Consider the following 13,392-nt stretch of genomic DNA (forward strand, 5'->3'; position numbering starts at 1 on the left):
TAATTTCACAACTGTATAGGTACATATTTATAACAACTTACAAGTTTTTGTTTAAAAAACTAGTTTCAAAAGGCATTCCCTTCGAATGTTGCTTCCAATTGTAGCTTTCCTCAGAAGAGAAAAAAAACCAGTCTGACCCTAGTTAACTAAAAACATGGCTCTGACTTTCCTTGAGCTTCTGGTTGCCTTTTGGGAGAGTGAAAGCAGGAAGGCACTGGCCAGCTGCTAGAATTTTAGCCTCTTGACAGAGGCTAGACCGTTTATGGTATTGCTCCAGCTTCGTTGACACATACAAACCCCCTTTCCATGTTAACTTGTGCATCAAAAGGGGGGGGGGGCAGATGTTATATACCCCTCCAAGAATTATTGGACATAATGGTAACTTGTATGACAATCTCTCCTTTTTTTTTTTGAAAGTTTTGAAGAAATAGGTGTCTATGACTGCTCTGCCTTGATAGATATTCTGCAGACAATCCTGTAGGAGAATATATATTATTCTGGCTGTGCTAAGAAAAACATCACTTGTGCATCAAGTATGTAGAAAAGGATTATATGTGGCAATAATTTCAGGTGGGTAGCTGTGCTGGTCTGCAACAGAAGAGCAAGGTTCAAGTTTTATGCTTTCAAGCGTCAAAGCTCCTGAATGATGGAGCTTTGACGCTTGAAAGCATATACCCTGGAAATCTTGTTGGTCTTTAAGATGCTTTTGACTCAAACAATGTGGTGGTGCAATAGCTTTAGCTGATGTTAACTTATACAACACCTTGACCATCTTTGGATGGAAAGGCAGTTGCAAAATAGTCTAAATAAATATAAACTCTGGGAACTCTCTGTTACCAAAGACTGAAAGTGGAAAATGAGAGGCAGATGCAAGGTAAGTTGTTCTATAGCATTAACATTATTGCAGATGTGAAAGCCCCTTTGTTGAATTTGCTCAAGCTGCTTGCAGAAAGCAAATAGCACTGTAGCTGCTACATTAATACATAACTGATCCATAGATTTCCCCCAATCAGCTACTTAATTCTCACACTAAATATGCTTTGCTTGGAAAACTATGTGCTTCAGCACAGTGGACAACTTCAACAAATGTGTGTTTTCTTTCATTTTCCTCCTCCTTTTCTGCAGCCTTGATCTGAGAATGGTTGAAATCACTAGGTGGCACCAGGCGTCTACAGAAACTATGTATGCTACCATGCAGACATGTTTTTTTTTACTCAAGTATCCTTCATAGGCAAAGACTGAAATCTGGGAAGCATGCTGTCAAGGAAGACTCCACAGTCCCCTTCTACTTGAATTGCTTATTCATTCAATACACTCATAGAAACTTCTTCTTTTTTGTAGTTTATTACATATAACAGGCAAGCTTACAAGTTGCTCTAACGAATTAACAAAAGAAAACTTCAGGAAAAAAACGAACTGGGCTTCAGCTTCAGTTAAACCCTCACTCACTAACTGCCCTTCCTGTGTTCTGAGCCACATCCTCCAACTGACACTTTCAGAATGTTCCTGAACTCTTCACATGCCCCTTTTCAGCTGAAATTTAGGGGCTAAATGTCTCAAAATTTCAGTTAGATCCAATCATATCATACAGGCAATTATATATAATTAACCATTACCCCTAGACGACTTAGTGCATCATCAGCAATAATATTGTCCTTACCCTTTACATGTCGAATCTCAAATCTTCATAATCTTGTAGGGCTAAGGACCATCTCAAAGAGCATACTTTCCAGCATTGCTGTTTTTTTCATCTTGCTCAAAAAAGGCCAAAGGATTATGGTCAGATCTTACAATAAACTTAGACCCTATTAGGTAAGGATGTAATTTTGATTGCCCACAAAATGGCAGGAGGCATTCCTTCTCACGCATCGTTGAGTATGCACATTCTCTAGGGTAACAGCTTTTCTACTAAGGAAAACTATTGGATGCACTCTCACCGGGTCTTCATTTCTGAACTTCAATGTAGCACCTAAACCTCGATTTCGAAGCATCGAGTATACACTTCAAAATGGTTTGTTAAAATCAGAGAGCAACTAATACTGGAGCATTTACAACAGCCCTTTTTACCCCGTCAAAAGCAGTTTGACATCTATACGCTTCCAAACAACTTTAAATGGAGCTAAAGCTTTACATAAGTCTGATAATGGTGTAGCTAGTTCACTTAGTTGAGGTATGAACTTTCTATAAAACCCAACTAACTTCTAAAAAGGACTGAATATCCTTTTTTTGTGGTTGGAATAGGCCAATTCCTCATACTGGCAACCTCAGTTTCTATGCTTTAATTTGATCAAGGTTTACACAGTGACCAAGGTATATCGTTCTCCTTCCATCCAAATTGGACATTTATCAGGTCTCAAAGTTAACCCAGCTTTCCTGAACCTTTCTGCAAAATCCATTCAGAGTATGTTTCTCATAAAATGGGTCTCCCAGGAATCAGTGACATGATGGCTATATCATCCTGATAACCAAAGGCATAATCTAACCCAGTAAGAACCTCATCAATCAACCTCTTGAAGGTTTTGGAAGCTCCGTATGAACCTAAAAAGGCATTTTCTTAAATTGAAAAAATGCCCAAGCCCTCATACAAAGGCTGTTTTCTCAGAGGCTTCTTTAGTTAGGGGAATTTGCCAATACCCCTTTGAACAGTCCAAGGTGCTTATAAACTTAGCACTAGCTAATCTTTTCCACCAATTCCTCCTAAACGTGGGTGTGGGATAAGGATCAAGAGTTGTCATTAGATTAACCTTTCTGTAAAGTCTACACACACAGTCTGAATTCAGGAGGGTCACCCCTCAGACACTTGCTTTTTCTTCATCAGTACTATGGGTGCTCTCTATGCACTGTTAATACTAGGCTCACTAATATCCCACTTCAACATTTGTTTAACTCCTCCTTCTCCACAACTTCTTTCATACGACATTGTTGCATTAGGGTATGGTGTGGTTTTGAATAGGTTACACTTCCAGTGTCAATGTGGTGGGAAATCAGGTGAGTCAAACCGGGCTGTTCAGTAAACAACAATTCAAAGTCCTTTAACAAATGTCTAACTTGCTTACACAAGCCCTTTCTCTGATAAAACCATCTGAAATCTCGAACTTCACTCACATCGTGAACACTCCTCAAAAATCCCATTCCACAAACTCATATCTAAGTTAGTGTCAACTTGTACTGGAAAAGTCATTACAGATCTCTCACAACACGGTTTCAACCTATTCAGCATGCACAGCTCCTCTGCCCATCATCTTCTTTGAATTACATAATTGTCATTACAGGTAAAACTCTGTATTATCACATAAGGTCCCTTCCAAGCCACATCCAACTCTAACAGGCTTATCCACTGACAGTAATAAACTTTTATTACCCACTGCAAAGCTGCGTGGTCTAGCCTTTTAACATCAAAGTAGTAGCCTTTTTGTTTCTGCTGAGCCTGTTTCAAATTCTCTGCTGCAGCTGTCCTTACTTCCTGCAGAGTTCTTTGCAGCTCACAGAAATATGCATTTACATCCTTGGGACAAGAGTTGTCAGTAAAGCCTTCCCAATTTGCTCTTAGCTAAGCCTCCAAAGGACTCCTGATGGCTCTACCAAACAATAACTGGATTTGGACTAAATCCTAGGCTTTCTTGGACTGAATTCACGGAGGAGCAAACGTCCAACATGGTACTTTGATCTCCCATGAATTTGAATGCTTTAGTACATAAGACTTCTACCACCAACCGTAGTTCTGAATGGCCCTCTCCACTAAACCATTTGACTGAGGGTTATAATGCCACTACAGGGGCATGCTGAACCCTCAGCCAATCCTCACAGAAAATTTTCATCACCTGTGACATCAAATTAGGGGCTTGATCAGTCATTAGTACTTTCTATCACACCATATGTGGACACAAATTCCATTAAGGCCTTAGCTACTGACACAGATGTAATGTTTCTCACACAAAAAAGGCACAAGGAAATCTTAAGCTGTATGGTCAACTATAACTACAATATACTGTTTTCCCTAACTACTTTTAGGTAAAGGACCTAAAATGTCCAAACTGACCCTTTTGCAAAGGGTTCATCAATTACTGGGTAATTTAGCCTACAAATTTAGTTCTATCAGTAGCGTGCCCAACCCGCTGACATACATCATCACATGTCTTGCAAAAATCCTTAACTGCTTTAGTCGTAACCCTGGCCAAAAAAACTGCCTCTCGAATTCTTTCCATAGTCCTTCTTGGCCCTAGGTGTCCAGCCAATGGGACACCATGAGCCAGTTCTAAAATTTCTTCCCTGTACTTTCTTGGAATCACTAACTGTAAGGTTACTTTTCCCTCCTCAGAAAAAGCCCTGCCTCCATTTTGATGCGATACAATAAGCCAAATTGCCATATAAATCTCGCCAGGATTTTCTTTTTAGATACTTCTCCAGAAGCAAACTCTGCCTTTTCACATAACTCTTTTAAAGTAGTAAGTACATGATCTTTGTTCAGTTTTTAAACTGCTCAGAATCCTTTCACACATACATTTTCTTTTATCCTCAAAATGGAAAGCTCTAAACCTCCTCAAGAAATGGAATTAGGAGTGCTTCAATTTTGAATTTGGCCTTTCTTTCCCTGGAACTGTAATTCTTAGTTAACTCCAGCTTTTGCTGTCAACTCCACTTCCACCCCACTTTTAATTCTTTGCCTCACCCATATTTGACTTTAATTTTTTTTCCAGCTTTAGGAATCCTAGTTGGAAACTTTTCATGTACATCTTCTAATTCCCCCCTTTGAGCCTTCTGTTTCTCTCTTTTCTCAGTGCTCGTTTTTAGCTCCTTTGGACCTAGTAACTACTGGGCGTTCATTTGTCTCAGATTGGTACAACATGATCTGCTCCCTAATTATAAAAGGTTATCAGAAACATCATGTACAATGGCATATATATGTCCTTTTCAATTCTGGGAGCCTGGATATGAATCAGCACTAAATCTCAGTACAATAGGGGGTCCTTCTATATGGGGTAACCCTGCAACCTTCCCAAACCAACTTAATGAATCATTTGTTTTTAACAACTTTCTGTTGATGGTGGTCTTATATCTGCCCCTGTGTCAACAGAACCTTCTGCACCCACAACTTCCCCCCAAGTAACACTTTCATAGCCCTGGAGGATCTCCAACCCACTGTCTCTGTTCCTCAGATATCACACTACTTACATCAAATCCTAGCTGTAACTCTCCTCCATTCTCACTCTTTGGCCTTGCCCAGTGGACTTAACAAGTTCCTCATCACCAGCATATCTCTTAGTTGCCATGCAGAGTTTCTCCAGGACTCCAGCAGCAGGTGCCTCATCACCACGGTGGACTGCTCTCCTTCCTTCACTGGAACAAGCAGAACTACCTGGTGAATCATTAATCTCCTCCCAATCTTCACTTTGTACCAAAACCCGCATTATTTCCAAACATGTTGCACTCTTGTTTCCTCTCTTATTTCTCTTGCACATTGTGATTTGAAGTGACCCCTTTCTCCACATGCTTAAGATTATATTCCTTGGTGTATAGATCTCTAGCCGGCTTTACTGGGCCTTGGAAAGAAAGTCCCTTCTCTGAAGCAAACCTTTTCTTCCATCTCCCACCCTCAGAACCTCAATATTTCTCGGGTTGGTTTTAAAATAATTCTCTCTTTCCTCTGGATACAAAACGTGCTGGTCATCTTTCCTTGCTTTTTATGATATGCCATTCAAGTTCATGTAAAGCAGCCGCTTTCACAGATAAATCTAAGTTCTCTTTAGCTTTAAACAAACAGCTGAGATTTCTTCGGGGAATGTGTGAAAAAATTGCTCTCTTGCTATCAAGTTGCAAAAGTCTTCTATGGACTGAACCTCTGCAGCCCAAGAAAATCAATAAGCTGAACTATAAGTTTCAATCGGAAAGCCATAAAAGCAAACATAGCTCTCCTTCCTCTTAGGGAAAGCTCTCCTCAGTTCTTTCTCTCTAAACCGGATCTTGGATTTTCCAAATCTGGCTAAGGCCTGCCTTTTAAAATACCCCTCATAGGTGGCTTCTTCCCCAAGTGTAAGTTCACCTAATAACTGAGCTTAAATTTCCAGCAACGCAAGGCCATAACTTCCTCACTTTGCTCTCTCTCTGGGAACCCATTTTCTCTCAAGGCAGCTTCAAACAAAGCTAAAAAAAACTCTTCCACTGACTCACCCTGCTGATACCTGGGGACACTGTAATCCATTCTTCAAGCTGCAGCCCACTCCCTCTGTCTTATCCTGCATCCGCAAGTTCATGGAAGTTTCTTTGTGCGTGCATAAACGCTTGTAGCATCCTCTTCATCCATCCCTCAGTGCTGGTTGGTACTGAGGAATCGCCCGTATCTATACTATCCCCGTCTGGTTGCATTAACTCTTGGGTAGTCCTCTGGGGTGTGTACTACAGACCTTTCTTGGTCATTCTCATCCATAAGTCTCTCAACTCCTTGCCATTCAACAGCTGTCCCGTGGCTCCCAACTCTTGAGTTTCACCACTCTGCTGCCTGATCTCAGCTCATTGAGAAATTAAAAGTGTGCACATTCTAGCTCTTCCAGTGTGACCTGCACTTCATTCACCTTTTTAGATCGAGGTTTCACTACTGGTTTCGATCCATCTGCACATCTGCTAACTGGAAATCTGGCGGTTTGGCCACTAGAGCAAATTTACACTCTTTGCTTGCCAACAAAATGCTCACTGAGTGGTATTTTCTCAAAATCCCTCCGCTTTGCCACCATGTCAAGGAAGCACTTCACAGTCCCCTTCTGCGCTTGAATTGCTTTATTGATTCAATACACTCCAGTAGAAACTTCTTTCTTTTTTTTGTAGTTTATTACATATAACAGGCAAGCTTACAAGTTGCTCTAACGAATTAACAAAAGAAAACTTCAGGAAAAAAACGAACTGGGCTTCAGCTTCAGTTAAACCCTCACTCACTAACTGCCCTTCCTGTGTTCTGAGCCACATCCTCCAACTGACACTTTCAGAATGTTCCTGAACTCTTCACACATGCTATTATGCTAGGGCAGGGGTCGGCAACCTTTAACACCCAAAGAGCCATTTGGAAACATTTTCCACGGAAAAGAAAACGCTTGGAGTCGCAAATACTTTTTGACATCTAAAATGAAGATAACACTGTATATAGTCACATGCAGGGAGAAGTTCCCTTCTTTGGGGCCCATTTTCACCCCTCAAAGCAAAAAAAAAGAAGGGGGGGGTAAAATTCTGTTGTTTTGTACCTGATTCAAATGACCAGCAATAGAACCCCCGTTTCACTTTTCTTGTGTTGAAAGAAACTGATTACGCCCCCCCAAAAGAACCCCCTCAAATTCCACTTGGATGGTGGATCAAAATTGGTACCTTTAATGGGGTTGTCAACTTCCGGGGGGGGCCCTGAACTTCTCCCCCCTCCCTGAGAAAAGTCTGCCATGGAGGGTAGACTTGAAAGACATATTCCTCACTGAGCATGGCCCCCGCCCTGGTCCCAAAAGCCACATAGCACTGGAGAATCTACCCAGGCAAATGGCGCAAGGATTTGCCGCCCGAGGGAGTCGGCAACCCGCGACAACCATGGCAGAGGATGATCCCGGCCTTCCTCCCTTCCACAATCTACAAGCTTACCCTCCACTGGCTTACTCTGAAGTAAACCTTCCAAGATCCACATGCAAGGCTTTCCCCATGCGCTCCTGCACTCCTTGGCAATGCAGGAGTATACAATTCCCACCCACCCCCACCTCCCCATCAAACAGCCCCGACGAGTGCAACCTTGCAGGGCTGCAGGTAATAACTCCTTTAAAACCTGATATCATAGTTCTCACCTGGACTCAGCCAGACTGCCATCCGCCAGGAAAGCCCCTGGAGCTCAGTGAGGCTGCTGAGGGGTCTGCAACCGAAGGTGGCGCTGCTGGTGTCCCCCATGTGGTCCTGCCCCCCAAGAAGGGGAGGGGAAAATGAGGCCACCCAAAGCAGGGTCGACCCCTGACCCCCACATTCAAGGGGGGCAGACTGAGGTTAGAATTGTTCTGAAAATCTGCGCTCCTGCAACTCCCTCCCATTTCCCACCCTTCGCCACTCACCTGTTCAAGAGGATCCACCAGCGGTGCTCCACCCCCGCCCCATGCTGTCATCACCAGCATCAGCTAACCAGGCAGCTGGGACAGGGAAGCCGGAAGTGGCTTAGGATAGCTGTCTCGGGCTGTGCCTCTCTAGGAACGGGGACTCTTTCCCATTAACTCTTGGGGCAACTCTTTGAAGGAGGCTGAGAGGACCCAAGCCATGTGGGGCCACAGTGCAAAGACGAAAGAGCCGCGAGTTGCAGACCCCTGTGCTAGGGCTTTCATTGTCTGCAAAATTGTCTCTATCTTAAACAGAGTTTAAGATTTGTAAGTTTTGTTGTGTTTTTATGGTTGCATGTTTTATGGTTTTATGGTTTTATGGTTGCATGTTTTAGGCTATCAGCACCAAAGTTGTATGGTATCTTCAGAAGACTCTTTGAACAATACCACCCAGGTTTCATGAGATTTTGTTCAGGGAGTGCAATTTTATGGACCCCCAAAAAGGGTGCCCCATTCCCCATTGTTTCCAATGGGAGCTAATAGGAGATGGGTCTGTGCTTGCTGACTGGCTTGCACATCTGTATGTGTGGCACTTCTTGTATGTGTTAGTTTTATGTATTTTGTATGTTATGCACTTTATTAACTTTCATGGAACTTTCACTGGCGTTTTCCGCATGGATCATATATTCTGGGATAAGAAGGTGAAATATCCCAGTTCGGCCATGACTACCACATGGCTTCTGGGCCTAATTTGGGCTTGCCCCACAAGATTGCCCTTATCCTGGGGTTTCTAATTGGAGGTTCTTTTTAAAAAATCCACGTCGCTCCCATGAAAACACAGCAGGAAATGGACTGGTTTATTTTTCCCACCTCACCACCTGCAGCCAATCAGAACGGGACTGTTTGTGCTTGCGTGGCAACGTTGGCGTGGAAAATGAAACTAAATTTGGGGGCCATGTATAATCACCTGGAGTTCTCCTTCCAGCCTGAACGCGCTGACAGGCAGCTATGCAGGTGGAGAAACTGAGATACAGATAGCCCTGTATGTATGATCTCAGTTTCCCCCTGGGATATTTGTCCGGAAAACGCCACTATTAAATAGAACACATAGCTGTCTAATTTCATTCTGTGCTGGCCTATTGTACTGTAGCCTGCAGACTTGGTGTAGTAGGTTTCTCTTTTACCTATTCAATGTTTTCTGCTACACCCTCCTCCTTTTGTGTGTTGCACTTTCTGAAGTACCATTTAAAATGATAATTGCCTTTATGTCAGTGTTTAATCCTTTGAGATAATGAAGAACCATAATAATGAATTATTGTACTCTGCCCAACCCTTCATCTTGGCTTTTTGTGAGCTACTAGTATACTCATTCAACTCTTGTATTCTGTTTTATTTTATAGCCAACTAAAACAGGAGAATTCAGATACTTTGACTATGGCTCAAGAAATATCGAAATATACAACCAGGTAGGAATATGTTGGATTTTATTTTATGTGTATTTGGAACAGAATAAACAAACACTGGATTCCCTGTAAGTAGTTGTGTATGTTGAGTCTTTCTGGAGGGAAAATAGCCTAGATGTATTCTGAATTAAATTAATTCACCACAATTACCTTGATTCACCAAATATTTGCTCTAGCTGAAATATCTGTGTTGAATTAAATTAATTGTGTTTGTTGTTTGCCTTTTGCCAGATCTTTCCTCCTCTGTACAAGATAGAAGAGATAATGGTGCCAATAGCGGTGTGGAGCAGAGGACAGGACTGGGTTTGCCAGCAAGAGGAAATAAGGGAATTATTGGGCCGAATCACTAATCTCATTCATGACAAACATTTTCCTGACTGGACCCACTGGGACTTCATTTGGGGACTAGATGCTGCTCAGCGAATGTATGTGAAAGTTCTTGAATTGATGGAGAAACAGTTGTGAATCCATTTGTACTGAGATGAAGGAATTGACTTTATTTAGGGTTACATCTGTTGGTTTCACAGTGTTAATCTTGTGTTCTTACTTCCTATTCTATTCAATGTGCATGTTTATAAGCTATGGATGAGCTTCCATTGGCCACAGCTTCTTCTCTCTCCATAACCTAACAGCAAAATATTTTGTTTCATTTCTTAATTTGTTCTCACTTTTGGGTGCATGCATTTTAATAAATTTGTTGATGTAAAACTTTGTATCTCACTTTGTTTGTTTGTTTAATTTAGTTCATTAGTACCTAAATGTCTGTGGTCATTCTGCTCATTCAGGAATCCTGGCATTTCTGCTCGTTAATACCCTCCTTTCCAGGACACCTACAGTTATGTAGATTTTAACTTGTAGTTTTTACTTGTAAGTAACAGTATATATGCACAACAGTACAATTAATTATACAAAACAAGCAATAAAGCAAAGCTAGTCGGAATCTAGATAAGTGCCAACCTCATTAAGAAAACTTCAAGGCTGCTCTGAAAAGGAATAGACAGAAATAAAAAAATGTTAAACAATGCACAAACATGTGCTTGGGTAACAATTCCAAAACACGCGGAATACTTACAGATAGAATAGAGACAAGGACTCTCAATGTAATAATGATAGCAATCCACAAGAAACAAAATAGTTATTTTAATACAACCAGTCAACCAATAACATAACATTATTGTATCAGCAAAGAAAAAAGAAAGGAAAAATTAAGAGCACAATTACCAAAAGGACTGCGCTCTTGCCAGTGTTTTCAATATGACTCTCAGCTCTAACTGGATGAACACATCATTAACAACCAGCAACCCATGCTGGAAAATGATACTCTTCTCATGGTTTTGCACCACGATGGGCCATCACAATGATCCTCTTCTTTGTTCAGACCCCATAAAAGCAATCAATTCTTTGTCTCTCGCTTACCTGCCATCTTATGTCAGTAAGCAAATCTCCCATCCAAATACTAACCAGGTTCAACCCTGCTTAGTTTCTGAAAGTTTTCAAGTTATATTGGATCCAGCATTGCTGCTGGAGGAGCAAGTTGATGTAGCTGCAAAAAACCCTTTTTCATCCAACTCAATCTAACCCACAAAATGTCTTGCTACTTTAATATGGTTGATCTGAACATCTGGAACCATACCAAGGTAACATCAAGATGATACTACTACAATGCATTATGTATAGATCTCCTCTCAAAGCCAACTCAGAGTCAACTGCTCCCGTTGGTGCAGAACGCTGCAGCTCATTTATTATTAGAAGCTGGACAGAATATATTTATTCCTCCTAGTCTGTAGTTACACTTTTTGACTTCCCATCTTCAGGATGAGTTTAATGTACTGGCTATCACGTACAAAGCCCTTCATGGCCTTGGTTGCTCATATCTGCAAGGCTTCTGCTCTCCCTATGTTCCACCAGGACAGCTTCACTCAGTAAATGGCATTCTGCTGGTCCAACCCTGCAAATGAGAAAAATCAGCAATTGCCTCAGGAGTGCCAACAGTTCTATCCCAATATGCAACTCTGCTGGGCGAGTTGGATCATGCAGGTGGCTCCACAAGCTGAACCACTCTTTTCTCTAAATTGCCACCTGACATATACCCAGTAGAACTTGGGCTTAAGGTTTATGGGAATTGCTCCTTCCAAGCCAAGGACCTGGAGGGAGTGAGGTTGATCTCCCCCAATAAGACAGTGAGTAATGGAGGAGGTGTGTGTCCCAGGTCCAGACCCTGTAGGACCCTCCTCCTTATACATAGGCCCACTATGCCCAGCAAGATTGACAACTTCGACTTGGAAAATTCTAGGAAATTTGAGAGTGGTTCTTGGAAAGGGTGAAGTTTGGAGTTGAGACACAGCAGGCATGCAATGCCATTTTCAGCAGGCGTACTGATGTCTGTAGTCTGTAAATAATTTTTAATTCTGGGAGAACCTCAGACTCCATCTTGAATGTAGTCAACTTGCATTGCTAATAAATTAATTTTATTTTTCAGGATCAAAGGCTGCTGTATTACTGATGCATTCCCTGGGTTTAGAGGGTGGTTTTGGTAACTCAGCTCTTTCTTTGGTTACTTCCTGACTCAGGCCCCTTCCGCACATGCAGAATAATGCACATTCAGTCCATTTTCACCACTGTTTGCAAGTGGATTTTGCTATTCTGCACAGTAAAATCCAGTTGAAAAGTGCATTGGAAGTGGATTGAGAGTGTATTATTCTGCATGTGCAGAAGGGGCCTCAGCTTCTGAATTCTCTTTTTGTTTGTGAGTCCTCACAGAACAGGCCAACCTTCTGGTGTAACCTGACACCTCAAGCTGGCTGCCTAGACCAGCACAGATAGAGGTAGTCCCCTGTGTAAGCACCAGGTCATTACTGACCCATGGGGTGATGTCATATCCCAATGTTTACTAGGCTGACTTTTTTAATGGGGTGATTTTTAGCAATCAGGTGGAGTCAAGGCTGATCCTGCCTTATTGCAGTTACATAACTAAGCTTTACTGGGTTTGGGTTTAGTAACCTCTCCTCCAGCACCCTGCCCAAGCAACACACATCATAAAGCAACAGAAGGCTTAATAGATGAAATGTAAGAAATGGTATTAAAAACAAGATACATAGTTCAGTGGCAGTAAAGTGCACAAAAATAATGAAACTGACTAGCTATATTATTTATAGGAGTCCTAACTCATTGTTGTTGGTTCTTAAACCAAAGAGTTCCTGAGCATAATACAAATATCTTCTTTGCAGAAAGGAGGGGTGCAGAGCAAAGGGGGAAAGGAATAAGAATTCTTCTCTCTAACTATACTTGTAAAAAAATGCTGACCGTAACCTTCCAATCTCCTTAACCAATCACTGGGCAGCATCCACGGAATTTTCTAGGGTGAAAGTGAGTTTCTATACCCATACCAGATTCACAGCTGTGTGACTGATTTAATATGCCACCTGTGTGGGGGTGGGGTGGGTGGGGTGGGGGCGGTGGTGGCGGCGGCGGTGGCTATCACCTGCCGAGAATCAGAGAACAGTGAATTTAGCTGGAACTAACTGGAAAATTCCTTTTAGATGGCTTTGTGGTTGAAAGGTGGGCCACAATATTCTGTAGTATATGAAGCCTCTCAGGCATTATCATAGGCATCTTCCTGTACAGACAAGCTTGCCTCCCAAATAAGTTTGTCAAGTCTTTAGCATTCAAAACCTGTGACTCATGGGCTTGGTGACTTCATGGGATGATACTTGGTGATCTCAATGAACAGTGATACAAATGGTAAATTTATGCACCACTGGGTATTCTACTATATGGAATCTGTGCATTTGTGCCTTCACAATTATGTTGCTTTCAAGAGATGGACAAATCTCACTCCCAACAACATGAAAATTGCCTAAGCATAAGACGTATTGTTGAGCTGT

The sequence above is a fragment of the Sphaerodactylus townsendi genome, linkage group LG08 (assembly GCF_021028975.2).
Source record: "Sphaerodactylus townsendi isolate TG3544 linkage group LG08, MPM_Stown_v2.3, whole genome shotgun sequence".
Lineage (NCBI taxonomy): Eukaryota > Metazoa > Chordata > Lepidosauria > Squamata > Sphaerodactylidae > Sphaerodactylus > Sphaerodactylus townsendi.